This window comes from Vidua chalybeata, chromosome Z (assembly GCF_026979565.1).
Source record: "Vidua chalybeata isolate OUT-0048 chromosome Z, bVidCha1 merged haplotype, whole genome shotgun sequence".
In the NCBI taxonomy this organism is placed as follows: domain Eukaryota; kingdom Metazoa; phylum Chordata; class Aves; order Passeriformes; family Viduidae; genus Vidua; species Vidua chalybeata.
The window spans coordinates 25,539,885-25,559,316 of NC_071570.1; the positions used below are offsets into that span (position 1 = coordinate 25,539,885).

A 19,432-nucleotide genomic window follows, 5' to 3' on the forward strand; every position below is an offset into this window, starting at 1 on the left:
TGAGTTGTGTTTGTATTTGTCAATACAAAACAAGTTTGTTGTGCTGATGATGCAATTTTTATCCTCCAGAGGAAGAGCTAAGTTATGTTTTCTTGCTCACACTTTCTTAGAATAGGTAGACTAGACTGGATACCTGCCTATCTCATCCTTGCAGAGGAGGTAGATGTTGAGATACATCTCTTAAGGCTTTGGAGGTCAGAATAATCATTTGACAAAAGCATCCAAGAGTAGTTCTTACTCGCTTGGCATGGTATAATGATTGGAATATAATCATGTTTTCTTGCAGTGGAGATGGTGGATTTTAGTTTGGATGTGTTCCTTTAAAGATTGAGAACCATTGTAGGTGGAGGAGTTTTATACACTGGAATAGAGCAATGGTGTCAGATGGCTGACTGATGTGCCTCTTGTTTCAGACAGCCATGAAGTGATGCCCACTTCAGAAGAGCAGCAGTAATTGTGAGGTCTGGGATAGATATTAATATGTGTCATCTATTCTGTCAATTAACACTTGTGAAAGGTTCTACCTTAAATTACTCCTTGTGGAGCTGATGTTACTGTTTCTTAACTTCTTTTGTTACCCTGTTTTCTTCTATACCAACAGGGCTGTGCTTCCCGTGCTGCTGCTCTTAAGGTTGGGCTCAGGATGCTGTTGCTGGAAACTGCAGAGCTTTGTTCGTTGAAGTGAGGTGCCTTGGAGTCAGCTGGAGGATACTTCCTTTCTGCACAGAAAATAAGAAACCCCTCTGTCTGAATCTCACTGCTGAATAGACTGGCCGGATTAGTGTTCACCTTGATATCTTTTTCTTAGAGTATGAAAGGTTTGGATGTTTTTGGCTGAATCTTTGTGACCAGTGATTTTGTAAAGGATTTTGCCTTGTTTTAGAATGCAGGGATGTGTGGATTTGTGAATGTACTTGAATTGAGGGGCACCAGAAGATGAGGATTAACAAATTTGAGGTTTAAAAGGACTATATGCATGGATGGTGGGTGGGTAATCTTTGGCTTCAATTTAAGCCATGCATTTAATTTCTGCATTTGTAGGCAGGGAACTTCTCAAATCCTATCTGACTCATACAATACTGCATATATACATTAACATGCAATGAGCTGCACAAATGTGTTGTTTTTGGAAACTGTTCACCTGTAAAAACAAGGCCACATCTGAGCTGAGATAGCCCTCTCTTAAGACAGGCTTCTTTTTTGTAGCCTGTTTCAGCGAGTTGAAGAAGACTTGTGCATAGTGGGCTCAACAACTATTGCTGCTTGTAAAGGTGTTGCTTCTGGTATACTTTTCTCATTTGAAAGGAATACTACTTTTAGACTGTGAATTTTGAGGGTGTAGCGAGTCTCAAATAGAATTATGGAAATCAGAGTTGCTGTGATGACTGTTGTTGTATTAGATCTGGTGATGACTTGCTTCAGTAGTTTATTATTTATGGTAGTTAAGGCAACCTGCCTTGGGGATGACTTCTATGAAGTTGCTTAGAAAAATCAACATTAGACACTTGGCATATTGGTGGGGAGTAAAAGTTGCTATAATGCAGTTCAAGTTCGGTTTTTTACTTCTAGAGATAAATGCTGAAATTCCCACTACTTAATTGGCTGCAGCTAGGAGTGTCTCAGCAGCTGGGCTCAGCTTGACCTGGTTTGTTCACTGTTTCTATTATCTGAAATGCATGCAACATGTTAGCTAATCCCAGCCGCCCCTCCTCCAGCCTTACATAGGCATTATTTCACCAGTGTTTTCTCATTCTGGGGTGATTTGGGCATTTGATAAGCTTAATATCCTTTCCCCCTTCCCCCCCGCAATTCTGGAAGATGTTGACCTAGTTTGCAGACATAAATTGTACATTATATCAAGGCCTCATCATGGGTGTGTAGTAATTCCACTGATTTATTCTGTTTGTAGATGCTGTGACAATGGAGTTAAGCTGCTTTGAAGTACCTCTTTATGTAAGTCCAACAACACTAGGCTTCTGCCTGGAGAGTTATTTTTTTTTTTGGGTAATAGCTCATTCAAAATCAGGATGAATGAAACTAAATCCATTCTCTGGTTTTCTGAGACTGCAGGCTGTTGAACGTTGCTGTCTGATGAGGCATGTGTGAAAGGAATAATTTCCAGTAGTGCAGCTCAGCTGTCTGAAGGAAGTTTTAAATTATTTCCCCTTTGTGATAATTATTTTGTTCTCCTTTAGTATTCTCAATTGCAGTTTTCAACTGCAATTTTACTGCCTGTGAAGGTGTGAAGAGACATCTCTCATTCTCTCCCACAATTTTTAGTTGTTTTTTTCCTTACAAAATTCCAATCTACGATTCTTTCAGTTTCCACAAATAAGGAAATTTTGTGTTTTGTAAAAAAATAAGTTGAAATGTATAACCAAATGGATATTTTTTCTGCAAAACCTGAAATACTTGCTTAAAATAGATGAACTCCAAGTTAAAAAACAAGTAGTAACATGAGTGAAGACATATGTTAGATAACTTAAATTTATTTCAGGCCTTCAAGGGGATGTGATTGTGAGTATTAAAACTTGGGAACTCTAACAGTTATTATTGAAAAAAGCAATTGTGTTTTTTCTACCTGTTCTGCTTTGCAATGAGAGTAGCAGGAGTACATGGATGATGCCTAGTGGGAAGATGAGAGAACACTGAATGGTTTTCAAAAGGGGGGTAGAAGATGAAACAAAGACAGAAACAAAACAATTATCTGCTCATTGTTGTGAGATGGGGATGGAAAAGGAGGAATACAAATAATCTCTACCCTGGTGTATTGAAGGAACATATGATTGGTAATGCACCAGCATGATTTTTCATTGTATTTGTCAGCTTCAGACTTGGAACCTCAGGCTTGCAAAAATTAGATGCAGTATCTTCAAAGGCATTGGGAGAAAAGTATTTTTGAGGCCTGCTCATGTGATATTTATTGTGTGGTGCAAGATTTTAAAAACAAATTTTTATAGGAAAAGTTATAAGGGACATAGTGATATCTGATCTGACTGATCTGGTATCTTCCCATAATAAGGTAACTGACCACTTTGCAAAGGGCAGTGCAGTGGTTTTAATCCAGGTTGCTGAAAATGAAACATTTGATACTGCATCTTGCAGGAAATTCTTATGGATGATAAAGGAGGAGAAGATTAATATAAAGAGATAAAGATATTTATCTTAGGCTAGAGAGAACAATATTACAAGTGATAGTCCTTAGGTGTCATACTTAAGGCTACTTTAGTACTTTGATTATAACCCTATGAGTCAGATGTAGGCTTGCAAAATATATGTAAATTTATTGACATCGTAATTTTGGGAGATGCTGCTTAGTACCGAGAAGAATTCAGTAATTGTATGGAAAGATTGAATTTTCCCACCTGTTATTTATACCAGTAAAAGGGTGGAAAGAATGGTAAAACTGTGCATTTGAAGACTAATAGTGGTACATCTCTTATGAACAAGGGACTGACTGGGGAAGGCTTGGAGTGTATTAGTCACTTGTTGTGTGGTGGATGGGAAAATGTGATTTTAGTTGAGAACATTCACTCCAAGCTTTGCACAAGTGAGAGTCTGTATCAGATCTAAGCTTTGCTGGTTGTCATCCTGTGCTTTGATAATTTTCCAGTTGTGGTCTTCAGCCTCTCACCAACCCAGGTGGGTAAATCCCAGAGGGGACTCATAACTTGCTAGAAACCCAGTGAGAGCAGTTTGAATTGTCACCAACTCATTTTCTTGTGGGGGCAGCAGATGGAGATGGTGTCTTTCTTCTGGATCCCCAGTGTACTAACATGCCTGAGGTTAGTGGAGAAAAATGGACTACCAGGGACTTGCAGTGGGAGCACCTGGGATGAGTCTCCCAGAACCTGTGATTGTAGTAATTTTTTAACAGTCTCCCATATTTATTTCTGTGTGTATGCATGGGAAAGATGAAAAGTTTTCTTTCAACCCGCATTTGAAACTTGGAGAAATCTTAGCAGACCTTATACTGATCATTTAATGTTGATGTACTTTATCTAATGAGTTGGTGCCTGGAAGTGTTCCAGCTTCACAATCTTGCCCATCACAGTACTGTTCATAAGCAAAGTGCCTTTGCAGTGTGTTTGGGAAGATCAAAGATTTCTGACTGTCCTGAAAAAGTCCTTGAGTGAGGGCAGTTGTCTTCTTTAGTTAGATCCAATTGTTTCATAAGTTCTGGAAACTCCTTTCAACAGCTTCTGCTTTGTTTGTGTGACTTTGTTGGAAAACAATCAAATCAGCATTTAAATTAAACATGAAAGCCCTTTCTGACTATTCAGTTCCTTTGTCAGTTTTCATTAAGCAGTTCTCTGACAAGCTTGTCTAAATGCTGTTCCATCTCCATTGCCTGAATGCTGCTTTCATGTCCCATAAGCCGGGATAGAGAAACCTCTCTGGAAAAATGAGGGAACATGACAAATACTTGCACTGTTGTGAATTTAGGTATTTCTTTAATGTATTCTAGTCCCTTCTAGAAGGCCACAGTGGAACTCCAGGATACCATGTCATGGTAATTGCACACTGTTCACATGCAACTTCAAAGATGTCAGCACGTGGTTCTAACACATTGTTTTCCACAAGAAAAGTGGAAGAGATCAAAAGATTAGGAAGTAATCTCTTCTTTCCAGCTTTTGTGAAAACATAGGTTTTGTTCATTGAGAGAGGGAGAAATCTGCTGTATGCTGGGTCCAAAATTAGGATGCTTTTCACACTGTATGTAGACATTCTTAGCATCTATATCCACTGGATTTTACCCTCTTCTTTGTGGTAAGAATGCCTGTTTTGAGAGGCTTTCAGATTATGTCAGATTAATCATGATGAATTAATTAATTTCAGATTATGTCAGATTAATCATGTCAGATTATCTGAGAATAACTGCAGTTTTGTGTTTATAATACACATTTTTAAAGATTATATGCAGGGTACTTTGTTGCCTCACTGTATGTGGGCAGCTGTTAACACAGCTGGAGCATGTGTCCATACAGTGTGGCTACTTCAAACTGAAACACTTGAGCATGAAGTGTGACACTGAATTACTGAATTTCTTGGCAAATCTAAAATAGTATGTGTAATCTTCTTGGCCTAGTGATTGCTGCTCTGTTTTGTCACATGAGAGGGAATGCTTTCTGAAAGCTCAAGGACCTTGCTGATTTCATATAATTTTTGTGAAATATAATTTAAAAATACTCTATCCAATTACTCCATTTTGAAAATGCACTATTTAATACACTTCTTCTGTATTGAATTTTGGTGGCAGCAGTACATTAAAATCTAATTACAACACACATCTATGCCATGATTTAAAAAAATATTTGAAGCACATTTCCTCAGTTAATTTTAGGAGCCTGTTTCTGGCTTGTAGACAGCAAATTACTGTTAACCATTCTATAGAATTACTCTTTATAAACCAATTTAATTTTCAGAATTAAGTAGCCAAGAATACACTGTCAGTTCATAGACATCTCTTTTTTCAATACTAATAATACATCATTTGAGTATATAGAACTTTAATGTAAGTAGCTTTTGCTATCCTAAGTTATACTTTTTTTTTAACTGATACAAATAAAATTATATTTAGCCAATTCTATCTATAAGAAGAGCGGCAAGCTCAGTTTTTAATTTAATTGTGTGCTAAAGACAGTATGTGGAATAAGACCTCACTATCTTCAGGCAGACACTGGTCTCATTGTAGATGGAAAAAAGGCTATTCATGAAAAATGAAGATAAAAGCAAAATATTTGATGAAACACTCTTCAGATGTTAAAGAATTTATGTATGTCAGTTGTTCCTCCTATTGTAAGCAGTTTTTAATGTGGAGAAACAAATCTGGAAAATCATGGAAAATCATTCCTTCTTATTTAATGGTAGGTAACTGGATTTTATTAGTTTTAAAGAAATGTTACTGATTACCAACTTTGATCTTTGACATTGGCAAAGAAATACATTACTGCCATGGGGCAAACATACTGTGGAAGTAGTGAGCTCCCAAGAGCAATAAATAAGTGTTCTCAGAAGTTTGTAAATTATTCCCTGCTGGGAGCCTTATAAATGGTTTCCATGGAAGCAGGAGAGATAAATAAATAAATGCTGAGCCACAGGGTATGTTCCCAGCGGTTTTGTGAAGACACCAAAGGGATCTCATCTCCCCAGGAGATGGTGCTGAAGGTTGTGTATCTGTCTTTCCAAAGGAACTTTTGGATGTTAATCCTTTGGGAAGAGGCAGAAACACAGGCTCCTGCCTTTGAGGCTCAAGATCTCCTGGAAATTAAAACTTCCACTTGCTCTTATGCTGCAAGGTGCTTACTATTCTCAAAATATATATTCCTAAGGTATTGCATGCTCTGGAGCTGGCTTAAAGTCTTCAAGGTCTGAGCTTAATTAACTTCTCTTGTGTTCTGTTATACAAAGTTTCCCTCTTAAGGTGTCCCTGCTCCGGTATTTTTACCTGGGGATAGTTTTGTATCTGATGCTATTACAGCTTCCTGGGTGAAGCGTAGGTGCCAAGGAAAGAGAGAGGTGCTTAATGCTGATGTACAGAAGTATTCCTATAAGGAAGTTCTGGAGGGTTTCTCTGGCTGGATTGGGAAAGGCAGACAGTAGGCTGTGGCACCAGGCTGCTCACAGCCATGGTGTCTGAGGGCCTGGAGACTCTCAGACTTGGATAAGCTCAGTGATGGTCTTTGCCTGGGCTGGGTCTGCAAGGTGCCAAACACTATTCCAGCATGCTTTTGCATGATTTGAGTGGGAAGTGGCAGTAGGATGTAGGTATTGATTGTAAGTAGCTGATTGTCTCCCTTGCCAAGCTGTCTTCATTCCTGTTCCTTCATGCTGCAGTTGATGTTTGGAGAGGAGTGGAAAGAGATAATTTTCCACGGTTGGATACAGCTTTTGTATTTGTTGCTCTTGCCAGGTATTCAGTGTATTCTAGCCAGCTCCTTGTGGAAAGAAGATGATTTCTAGCCTGTCTTGTCCATTCTGTGCTTTCACGTTCTTTGCTCTTGCAGTGGGTCTGGCCATAATTCTGGGCCTATCTGTGTATTCCATGAGGCTGAAATGACTGTCTTACATAGACTTCAAAACACAAAAAGTAAGCGTGGTTTAAAATGTAAACGTGTATTGGCCTTTCAGCATGCCTTTGCTAATGCACAGGGCTGTGTTGGCCTGATCCAGCTCTGGGAGTCAGGAGTAATTTGTTGTTATCTGCTCTGGGAGCTTGGTCAGGTCCATCATGGGAAGCCTGCATGGGAATGCACAAAAGAGTATGCACAGGCTGGCCTCTGGATGCAGGCTTGCTGCCAGAATCAGACTAAGAAAATGTATCTGAAAGAATGGGACCTGTTTTAAAAGATATGAAAGAAAAGAATGGGTGCTTCAAAGGGTGTCCATCAGCAGGCAGATAATTTTTGTTCCACTGGTATATTAATTTTTTTCCCCTCAGTCCTTAAATTGAGATTTTTCTGGGCAGGGACTTTGTGCTTACATGTTTTTGTGTAGTGTCTGCAACAGCAGAGCCCTGATATTACATAGGACATGAAAATAATAACTAGTCTGATTTGTATAATTTAAATCAAATCAACTGAAAGAGATTACTCCTTTTCTTTTAGTTAGCAGTTGCATGTCAGAAGGGAAATTAATGTTCTTATTGCAGAAATTTTCTGACCTATGTTAACAGCTCTTTCTTAAGCTTCCTAATTCCACTGTATTACTTTATGCATGAACATAAGTTGTTGTGTCCCTGGCAGCAAAACACTGAATGATATTTTCAGTGATAGACAAGTAAGAACATTAATGTATGTTTTGGCAATGGGTTTAAAACTTTTTCTATTTCTTCTGCTTTCTCCCCTCTCCTTTCTGATAAAAGCATTCCAGATATTTTTATTTTTATCCACTGCTTCTGGAATTAAAAGATGTCCCATTTATTTCTTTATTTATTACTTGTTTATGTTATGTTGTTACCATATGGGACTCTGAAAATTTTTCTCCAACTTAGCTGTTGTCACAGTTTGATAATAAGCTAAACACAGCTTTAAGGCCAGTGTGGCAAGGTAAGGAAAATAAAGTCAGTTTGATGTAAAGTGATGATTTCCTATAGACTTGCTCAGTGGTTCAGATTGTTTTAAAACCACTGGTAGATTAATTCTGCACAAGTGGTCAGTTCGATGACTGTCTGTCATACTGCTGCTGACATAGAGCAGGCAGAAAAACCACAAAGCCAGCATAAGCTCTGTATCATATGCTCTCACTGATGCCTTAGGATTTTAGCTTTTACATTTTTCATGTATTTGTAATCCTGCAGTTCTTTAGCGTATAACTCTAAACTCCATATAAAGTGTTAGCTACTGATTTCCCATTTTGATCAGACAAAAGAACTCCTCTCCAGGCCAAGGAATCAAGGACACCTCACTGTCTCAGGCCCTGAGAAATGTAAACAAAAGTGAGTTGTGGGGAGCGAATTTGGGGTAAATTACTTCATTACCTGAAACAGTAATTGGAAGATTAACCCCCAAAATGCAAGTGAACCGAACTTATACAAGTGTGAAAACCTGTGACCTGTCGTCCATTTTTTGGGTGTAACCCCTGGAGAGGCTTTGTCTGCCCTAAATGTACCTGAAGGCCCTTCAATAAATATGACTGCTTTTTGTTGCCTTAATTTTGTCTAGCCTCTGTTTTTAGGTAGCCCCACAAGGCATCATCACTAATTCAGCAAAAATGAGATTATGTTCCCAGGTCTGACATGGGTCAGGTTAGTGTGGCTGGATGTTGCTTATGGTGACATGGAAGTGGTATTGCTGCCAGCTGTATCTTAAATTGAGTAAAAGACTGGTTGAGAGGGTTAAACAGAAGAAACAGGGGCTAAAGAGAATAAACTCCTCAGGAGTGAGGAGGACAATTTTTTTGTGATATCATAATGCCATAGAAAATAAAGACCTGGAAAGCATCTGGACATACTGCATGTGCACTGAATGAAAAGCAGTAGTGTAGAGACTTGCAGACATATGTATATCATGACCTGTTACTTTGTTTCTTCTTTTTAGAGGAATTTTTTTCTTTTTTTTATTATTTTTTTAAATTCAGTTGGATTCTAATTCCTTTTGCTGGAGGCAAATCTTACAGTTCTCAACAAAACCCTTTGTTTTTCTGTCTGTGTCTCTGAAAAGAGTGAACCTTTGTTGAGGCTAGTGAGGAGGTAGAAGGTGTAACTCATTTTGAGACATCAGCTTTGGGTAAAAGCCAGTGTATGCAATTTCAGAAACTTCCAATACAGCAGATGCATTTCAGTCTGTCACTGAAAGGGGAGTATTGCAATAAGCTTGATTGAAAACCACAAGGTTTAAGGATGGTCTCCTATTAAACCCCGACAACATAAAACAATCCTTTATCTCTCTTCCCCGAATCAAGACCAAAGACTTGTTAAGCCGTTAAAGAAGCACAAAGTATGTACCAGGTGCAGAAGGTGGGAAAGGCTAGACAGGGATTTTTTGGGTGGGAGGTAGTTCACAGTGCTGTGTGTTAGGGGACTGTGTGAGTGGTGTTTTCAAGCAGGGTGGGGAAAATTCATCTCTGAGGAGTAAACTTGGGCGGCTTTTATCCTGCTTTGATGCAGGGGAGTCAGCTAGTTAATTTGTCAGTATCTCCTCCATCCTTCTTTACTTGGAGTGTACTTCTGTAGTCAGTTTGGATGTAACAGAGTGCTTAATTTTTTTCCAGTTTATGTGGGCTACTTAGTCAAAAAGGTGGCTCTAAGTTCTACCAGTACTTACTTTTTCTTTTAAAAAGGCACTGCATCTGAACCAAAATGAGGAGCTTCCTGCTTTTTCATATCAAAAGAGGGAAGCTTATCTGTCTTCATTAGGAAATATCTCTTTTGGTGCTTTTCTATTCAGGACTGTGCTGGGACCTTGCTAGAGGAATCCTTCAGATTTTGTTTTGGTGGTCACTGAACACTTCCTTTTCTCACTTTTTTGATAAGAACAGAGAGCTGCCTCAGCTGCAAGTCAGTGGACTTCCTGTGTGCTCTTTTGCCTTAAGCACCTGTGAGGGTGACGCTTCTTACTTGTGCCTGGAGGTATCTGTGCAAATGCATCCTCTGCATTTCTCAGAAACCTACCACATACTGAAGAAATACCTACAGGTAGTTGATGCATAAAGCTGATGTGGTTTGGAGAACCTGCTGTGGTGCATTTCCCACATGTTGGCTGTGTCCTTTCCACAGGTTCAGGGGCTGAAGACCGGCCTTGCGCAAATGAGTGAGGTTCTCTGGGTGCTGGTGGAGTTGTGCATATGAATCAACAGAGGACTGGCTCTTCTAGAAGCAACTCTGCATGCATACTTAATTTTTATAAAAGTGTATGTGTGGGCTTTTGGACAATATGTAATATTAAATACAACTCTTATCAACACATACTTATCTCCAAGTATGTATGTAGAATTATGCTTATTGCATTACTCTGGATAGAAAAAAAAATAATACTCAGTTGATTCTTCCCCTAAGTTATTAAATGGGGGGAAGATCCACCCTGCTTTTGTTTTGGATATTTTTAGCTATACAGTTAGAAAGTTAATGCTTCTAGAGAAATGTTCAGCTTTTATCTCTTTTTTTTTTTTTTTTTCAGTTTGTAACTTCTTTCCTTTCCTGCATGCAGTTTCAATATGTGCTGAATCCCATTGCATTCAATTCAGTTGGAGTGCAGGCTTTCTTAAGCAAATCCATAACTGCACTTACTGCAATCTGTAGGCAAGATCTGTCTGGTGGACACTATAAAAACATCACAGAACATTGGAAAGGCATATTTATAACTTTTTTCTTGCTATTAATGTTTGGATTTGATTGATTTCTATTGATTTAGAATTTCCTTACTGCTAAAATTTCCCTATTTTAGCATCTTTAGGTAAAAGTGTTCACAGTTGCAGGTGAGTTGCAGAAGGACTGTTAAAACTGTATGGCTGCTACTGTTCTTGTCCAGGCACAAGTAAAATGTAAACATTTTCTGCAGTGAGTCTTGTCAACAGTGAAAAAATATTTATGTGAAATTGCAGTGGCCAGTAGCAGCTGACATAGAGGAAAATATTCCTATTATTGCTGGCAATACTTGGAGATTTGCATTTACTTCAATGTGTTGGGACTTGTCTTTTGGGAATAATTAAGCCATTGTTTTACCCCAGCACATAAATATTTTTCTTACAGCATGTAATTACAAATTATTGGTAATTACTGGTATTTGTTTGCCCTGTTACATTTAAAGATGATATCCTTGAAAACCCTGGATAAAACATTACTTCTCAAACTATTATGCTACATGCTTAGTTTGGTAAGGAAATTTTTAGCGTACTTTAGAATGTGTTATTTTTATGGTAAAAAGCTGCTGGGAAAGTAGATTTATCCAGGCTATGTATACAAGGATAGAGAGCATTTGCTGAAATTAAGCATGGTGGCCTAGATCTGAAAGTCCTCTAAAGATCTTTTTGTGTTGCACCTGTTTTGCTGGGGCAGGTTCCTGGTGAGGAAGATGGTGGTTTTCACAGTGGAAGAAGCTCAGTTCACATTAATTGTCAGTTATTTATTGAGGCATGAAGTGTCTTGCAGCAGACTAGGGATGAGGCACAGTAGAAGTGCCATGGTCAAACCTTCAGCCCCTCCTGCTGCCATGTTTCAGCTGTGAGAGATTGCTACCCACATGTCCTCCTTCTCCTCACAAAGCCTGCCTCAGTCCCTTGCTAGGAGGCAGAACAGGGTCAGATGAGTGTCTGGAGGTGGAAGCTCTCCCAAGTCTGGCCTTTGCTGCTTCCTACCCAGGACATGGGGTTCAGTGGACTCTGCTGCTGCACATAGTCAGTTCTCAAGTGCCCTAGACAAACCAAGGGAAAATGTATGTTTGAAAAACCTGATTGGTGACACTGAAAGAGTGCAAAGATCTGTAAATCTTATTAAAAACACAAACCTTGCTAATCTCCTCCCTGCCATTGCTAGGACACTGTCTTCTCTGGTAAAAAAAGGTAGGCTTTACTTTATGGATCCCAGAGAGGTAAAAACTAACACTTCCTCTGCCACAGGTTTAATGTGTTCAGAGTTGAGTCTGTGTCTCGCTTAAGGTCCCTTTTAACTGCAGTGTCTTCTCCCCAATTCCTGTGTATGCTTTTCTGGTTTTTATTTGAAGGATTACAATGACAATCTTGGCTTTCATTAAATCAGTGTCAAAACTCCTCTTGGCTGCTTCTTGAGAGCTTCTCCCATGTTCTTTTTCTTCTGTTTTGTGGTATCTTTTTGCAGTCAAAGGTATTGATGCAGCTGCCTGAAGTTCTCTGCTGTGACTCAGGGGTCCAGAGGGCAAAGAGATGATTTGGGAGTTGTGGCCTCAAGTGCCCATGTGGAAGAAATTCTGCTGTGCTCCTGTTTATGAGGCAGCTGTCAGCTGAACCCACTGGAGCAGACTGTGGAGGACCTTCAGAGACTTATCCTATTCCTATCTCCCAGAATAGCCATCCACATTATTACTCAACAGACCAAAATGGTTATTCATAACTACAGTATTTTTTTAAAGACTGTTTTAATAACAACAGTAAAAGCAGGAACTGCAATAATAACAACACATTCTGGTTATAATAGTGCAAAACCCAAAAAGAAATAGGAGAAAACACTCTGAAGCTATAATAACACTTCAGGCCACTAAAAAGAGGGGTGTTTTCAGTGTTTGGGGATGACAGGAATGTTTGCTCTTGATACTGAACTCATAATGTTGTTTATATTTGTCCTTATGGGAAAAGTCCTATCTGAGGAAGATTTGTGCTTGAAACCAGCCTTTGCCTCTTCACCCCAGTTCATTAGATTCATCTGCATTGAAGAGGAAAACACATGCAGAATTTACATTGTTATAAGTGATGAGAAAGATGTCCTTGGGGAAGGCAGGGCAAGATATGAAATTGTTGAGTGTGGCAAGAGTCAGCAGTAAAGTGTTTGGCTTATAATGAACAGGGTAAGGACAGTCAGAGGCATAAATGTGGTTTTCAGCCACAGAATTTTCTGTGCTACTGTTCTGTGCTTTGTTTTTTTACAAGACTTGTTTCTGGAGCCAGTGGAGTCAGTGCTGTGGTAGCTGTTTTGAATAGAGCAGGGCAGGCATCTTTGGAAATATGGCTCAGCTATTCTTCTGTAGCATATTTTCTGCCAGATTTTGGGGCAATTCTGCCTTATTTAGAACAACTGTGGCAGTCAGGAACTGTGCTGTAGCACACTGTCCTCCTCCTCAAGGAAATGCAGCTTGATCTAAATTTCCTCCCTCAGACTTGTCAGACATTTGTTATTGTTTGCAGCTTCTTAGATCCTTTTCCTGTTCTTTTTTAAAGCTATTGTATGACAGGTTTTTCTTGGCTGGTTGCTTTCTACTTACTATAAAGAAACCCACAGACAGATATCTGGGAACTAGTGTTCTTTGAAACCATTTGTAGAATTGCATTGGTGGTTCTTTTTGAAAACTAAGAGAATAAGTCTAAGATAATTTAAATCACTTCTGATTTTTTTATTTTTTAAAACAAAACTTGCTTTTGTAAACAACAAAATATTTAGATTCATGTTATTCTGATATATATATTTTAAATAAAAAAGCCAATTATATTTGTGTGAGATAAGATGAAAGAAATTGCTTGAAAGACGTTATTTAAAGGCATTATTTTAAGACATTATTTAAAGACATTATTTTAAAATCAGCTTTGCTATTGCAGGCATAAAACCAGTATTGTTTTCTAAGTGGAAGTAGGAAACTGAAGATTTGTCACTATATCAGAGCCTCTGTATAGTAGAGTTATAGAGATTACAATAAACTTAGACCTGAATTATACATCAGTGGTGTGTTGAAGATAAGAAATTTACTGGATGTTTCAGAATGCACTTTCAGTTTCAGGGACAAGTGACTATAAATGCAAAATTTGACAAAGACATTTACCTCCCAGTGGATGCTGAGTTTTACTTTGTTTATGATGGATCCCTGAAGACACACATAATGTTTGCTGAGCAAGTTAGTGACAACACTCGTCAGTCCATAGTTCCAGGTGAGCCTTAGTTCATGTTTATATTTTTCCACTCTTTGCTCTACCCCAACCCCATTTCAAAGCTGGGCATGACTGGACAGTTTAATAGAATTGTTTTATGTCTCTGTAATGGAGAAAATGCAGGGATTTGAATGATGGCCTTTAGGATCCAGGCTAAGTTTGAGTCTCCATAGATGATCCTGCCTTTTGTAGCAATCCATGCCAACACAATATTGGATTAATCTTTACTGGACTTGCACTATGGGTCGTGCATTAAAGTGCAGTCTTCAGGGATGGCATAATTTTTAATGTGACTTGATTCTGTGCCACAACTGTTTGCCTCTGGTAATCCTAACACCTGCAAAAGTCCTGTTATTTCTGAGCCTTCTGTTGGTGCAGCTGTCAGCCTGGCTTGCAAGACCCTCCTGCTTGTGATGCTCGGAGCTCTACTGGAGCTGCACATGGTACAGAAGTGTCTGGGAAACTGTTCCAGGGTGCCTTGCTGCAAACAAGGGACACTTGTGTTGCCTCCCATCTGGCTTTCTGCCTTGGGCTTGTCTCCCTGGTGGATGTAACATACACCCTGCTTGTCACCTTTATTGTGTGCTTTGTGACCTTTTCATTTGTGTGAATAGGAGGCTATAAGATGTGGTGTACCTGTGCAATAGGATCTCTTTGTTTTCTCTTGTGTTCTAAAGGGGATTTAGAGTCTGAAAGTGAGTCTAGAGTGTAAAAAAGGAAAGTTCATTGCTGTTACATAGTGGCTCCTCTGAACCTGTAAATGCTAAATAATTGTCATGGATTACAACTGGGGAAAATGCAATGCTGGGGCTTGTTCCAAGTGGGTTTTAATTTTGTTTTCAAGATCTCAGCATATTCTGTGACACTGTTAAATGGTTGCTTCTAGGGTAGGAACAAAAGCAGATGGCTACAGGCAACACTTATTCATGACAAAAGGCACGAACAGATTAAAATAAAATGTGACGTTAAACTATATCCCTGCTGATATTAGTGTTATTTTATGGTAGCAAAATTGCACATAAGGGAACACAGAGTGCTTTAAAAACAACTACAGTTGTGGTAAGTACATGCTTCCTTCTGCAGTTATTTGATTGCACATGTACTCGTAGCTTTTCAGAGTACCTTGGAAAATTTAAACTTGTGCCCTTAGTACATCATGGTTAACTCTCCAGTAAGAGGTACAGCTTGACCTCTTTTAGATATCCTATTTTAGGCGTCCACCCCGCCTTAGATGTCAAAGGAGTAGGAGGGAAAGGCAAAATGCTGAAGAGCTTAAAGGGACGAACTCCCTTGGACTTTGAGGGTCCCAGTTGTAAGTAACAGAATTGATACAGCATTTAGTCAAGTTTGCCAAGACTCTGAAGTTTATTAGTTAAAATTTTCTGGGTTTTGCCTGGGTAAATACAAAATCAGTTTTAGTAAATAGATGTATTACTCGGAATTAATTTTGCAGGCCACAACCACACTCTTTTCAAGAGCATCTAATTTTTCTTAATGCTTATCCAAGAATCTTCAATTCTTTCCACTGTGGTTAAAGAACTCTAACTTAAAAAGACTGCTTCTAGAATTAATTGAGTTGGTATAATTGGGAAGACTGTCAGTTCAAGTCTAGTTGAATCCAAGTTCATCAGTGTAAAATACTTGGTGGATATCCTAAGACAAATCAATATAATGAAAGGGAAGAATAAAATAGTTCTGAATGAGCAGCCACAGCTCTTAGAGGTGGATGAAAATGAAAAATAACTAATGTATTTTCTGAACATAGAAGTGATTAATTTACATTATAATTACAGGCCATGGATACCAAGAAGCAGTTTCTGTGTCTGTGTTATTTTACATGGTGAGTTTCTCACCTGTGGTCCTTGGCAGCTGTCCTATCACTTACGGAGAGAATCTGTCATGCAAGTTGTCTCTCTTTCTGGTTGATCACGTAGAATGTGTCACCACTACTAGTCACAAGGTGTTGTTGAATAAGTTTGGGCTAAAGATGAGAGATCTGCAATTACTGGATAATGACTTGATGATGGCCGTTGCTTACGAAAAGTTGCCTTCAACCTGGAACATCCTTGGAAGCTGCCCAGAAGGTGGTAGAGTTTTGTTTGAAGTTAGAAAGCTTTTAACAGTGGTTTGGTGCACAGTTCAGAGCAGAATATCTCACTGTTTGGTCCAGTTTCTTTACTCTTATGCCTAATTTTGTGGTTAATATGAAAAATTGTTCAAGTGCGAGAGGGATAATCAGAGATTTGGTTTGTGCTCAGAGAGTTAAAAAGGATAATGATGGTTACTGTACCTCTGTCTCCCTAGAAGGTTTTTCTGCCTTGACTCACTGTGAACGCAGTTCTTTATTTATAATTAAAGCTGTTTAAAAGAAGCAAGGACTGTACCATAAAGCTTTGCAGCCATAATTCTAACCAAGTGAGATATTATTTCTTTGGAGAAAAGATAAAATATCCTTCATTTATGACTATGGTCATTCTTTGGGAAAAATATCATTAAACAAATTTATAAGTGTTTTTTTTTTAATTGTAGAGGAAGTGGAATGAAAATACCTGTGAAACTTTATGTTGAGGTATGCTACTGAAAAACTTCATAACAAAATCAGGTGGGATTTTCCTAGTTTCAGGTTTCATTGCAAACAAAAAACTGTAGTTAGGGTTTGCTGAAGAGTATATTTTTCTTTTGCAGAGTGAGCTGATTTATAGCTGAGGGTGGAAACTGTGTTATACTTGATAGCTTCACATGTTTTTAATTGAAAATTTGGTAGTTTTGGCTTTTTTCCTTTTAGTACTTTAAATTGCTGAAAATTAGAAGACAGGCAGTTTCCATGTCAGCCAAACTGAAAGAGATGCATGCAAGCTTTTGGGAAATAAAAACACATCAGTTAAGCTCATTTCTTTGGGTAAGGGCTTTTTTCACATCTTAAATCTTTCTAATTCTTAATGACAGATAACTTGAAATCTGAAGAATGGTTTTTATCTGTCTGTTGCAAACAACCCCTTTAACAGATGTAGAACCAAATACCAAGTCTCATTGAAATATTGGCTAGACAGGAGAGGAAAAAAAAGCCATTTGTTGTTTCATTTTGATGTGGAGTAAATATTTGCTCAACTTCTGGAAAAACTGTTGTGTTTCAGCAATGAAGACTTTGTATGAAAGCCTGAAGGCTGTAGTTTTGTTCACAGGCTTATCTAAGATTTTCACCAGCTGAAACGCAACCCAGAAGCATGAGCAGGATGCCAGGGGTACTGACAGATGCTTGGGCATAGCCGGCTGGGTACCTGCTTGCTTGAAACAGGGGAAGGGTTATCCTGGTTGTGTTGTAGGCCCAGGGAGTCAGAGATCATCTCAACCGGTATCAGAGTAAGCTCTGCCAGGGCAACTGCTATCCACATTGCAAAATTTCTTAATTTTCAGTTGTGCTAATTGTTAATTTTCAGGTGTACTGCAATGTTGATATGGAAAAAGAATATGTTGCTCTTGCAAGACTTTTGTAGATCTTGTATTTTTTGTTTCTTTGTATTTTTCATAATTTGTTCACTTTTCAAATTAAAATACTATACATAAGTGAAATTTCATTGCAGTCAAAAATGTTGGGATATGTGCCCCTATTGCCATACAGAGTCTTTTTGAACATTTGAAGTGTTAGACAAGCATGTCATCAGCATTCTGCGGTGGGATTGCTTTGTGGGCACAGTTACACTTAAAGAAGTGTCATCTCTTTTTGTACAACAGATGCTGCTCTCAAATGAAGCCAGGGTCTTTTGCCTGGTTTCTGAATAAACAAAACAAATTTCTGGGACCTGGTAGCAGTGCTCATTTACAGTGGGATCTGTCAGTGCACTCCTGCCTGGGCAGTGCTTGGGCCCACTCTCGATAGAGGGCTCCTGAATGCTTTCTGGACAGCTTTTCCTTCAGCACAAGGGAGGCTCCTCCTTCCCTGTGTCTGTCTCTGAGGTCCAGGCTTGGGCTGGGCCTCATATCTATTTTGCTCTCTAGACGGTTTGTATAATTTTTCTTTAACTTCTGTATCCTTTCTCTCTCCTTTCTGAAAGTGTAGTTTTGATCCTCTCTCCTGACTCTGAGAAGCACTGACTGGAGTTGCTTCCTTCTGCTGTCCCCATCACTGTGTTTTTGTCCCCAGAGCCAAGAAAGCCAAGCAAAGCTGAGGGTTGCCTGTGGCTGAGGGAGACCTGTGCATTGAGGGGGAGGACAGGGAGGGAGAAGGGGATGGACTGAGACTGTAGAGCTTCAGATGTCTCAGCACATGAGAAGTCCTTCATCTTCAACAGTGAGGTGATCAAGGGTTATCCCTGTACTCTTCTACATGCTCTGAAAGTTCAAAATGGGTGAGAAACAGGATCTAGAAATTTATGTGTATTTAGAAGTAGAACGAGAACTTTCCCTACCTGCTGTCCCTACAACTCCTTGTACCAAAGACTGGAGGTGTCTTGACACTTGACATTGTCAGGATGCTCTTTTTAATACGGATGTTATGAAAGGTGTGGGTGCTATCATCCATCACTGCTTAACAGAAGTGATTCAGTCAATTTTCACAGCTGCAGGGCTATTTTTGTTGGGAAAAATACTTTTGAGTTGAGAAAACTATTGCATCATCTGCTGTTTTTTGACTTTATTCATTTTTATGAAGATTTAGAAACGTAAGGGTTGATGGAAAGACAGGAACTCTAGTCAGAGGAGTTTTGGTATTTGGGAAAAGTGTTTGTATTCCTTTTATAAGGTGTAAGAAGGATTGGATAAAGAGAGCCAAGAGATTGTCTAGAGAGCATTGCAAATAATTCAGGAATTTAGTGTAGTTGCACAGGTCAGGAGTTATTGGTCACATTAGAGGAAGCTGAACAAAAGAAACAAGAAAGCATGACCCTTTTTGTAATCCTCACTTGTAATAGATGTCTGTGTGACAGCTGTGACAAGAGCTGCTCACTCCCAAAGTGGTCTGATGTTGAGATCAGCATCTTGGTGCTAGAGAAAACTGGGGACTCAGCAAAGGTGCTATACTTACACATTTATTTGTTGGTGGGTTTCAGGAAGGAAGGGTAGGGAGGAGGGAGAGGGAGAAGCTGATTTTGTTTATTGCACCTTGATAAAGGATATTTTCCTTCTGAACTGGATTATTCAATTTTTGGAGAGAATCAGTATTAAATAATAAGCTAAAGAAAATTTTAGTGCTGCTAGAAAAAAAAAGGATAAGTACTTTTTTGTTTAAAAAAAAAAAAAGGCAAGATGCAAAGAAGGAAGAGAGGAAAGAAAAAAGAAAGACTAAAAAGCATCTTCCCTGCAGTTTTTTATCCTTGACAAACACAAGTTTACATTTCTCATCTGTCAGAGGGCGAGTGGGAGCATAGGAGGGCTCTTTGCAAGCAGTGCA

General features: G+C 38.9%; 1 protein-coding gene across 1 annotated transcript in view; it reads left to right on the forward strand.

Moving 5' to 3' along the window:
- Positions 1-1,905: 1,905 nt before the first annotated feature.
- The window catches only part of ARHGEF28 (Rho guanine nucleotide exchange factor 28), a 110,784-nt gene continuing 93,257 nt past the window's right edge, over positions 1,906-19,432 (forward strand). The window contains exon 1 of the mRNA XM_053932468.1: positions 1,906-1,953. The gene's annotated coding sequence lies outside the window, so the exon portion shown is untranslated. The remainder of the gene's footprint in view (positions 1,954-19,432) is intronic.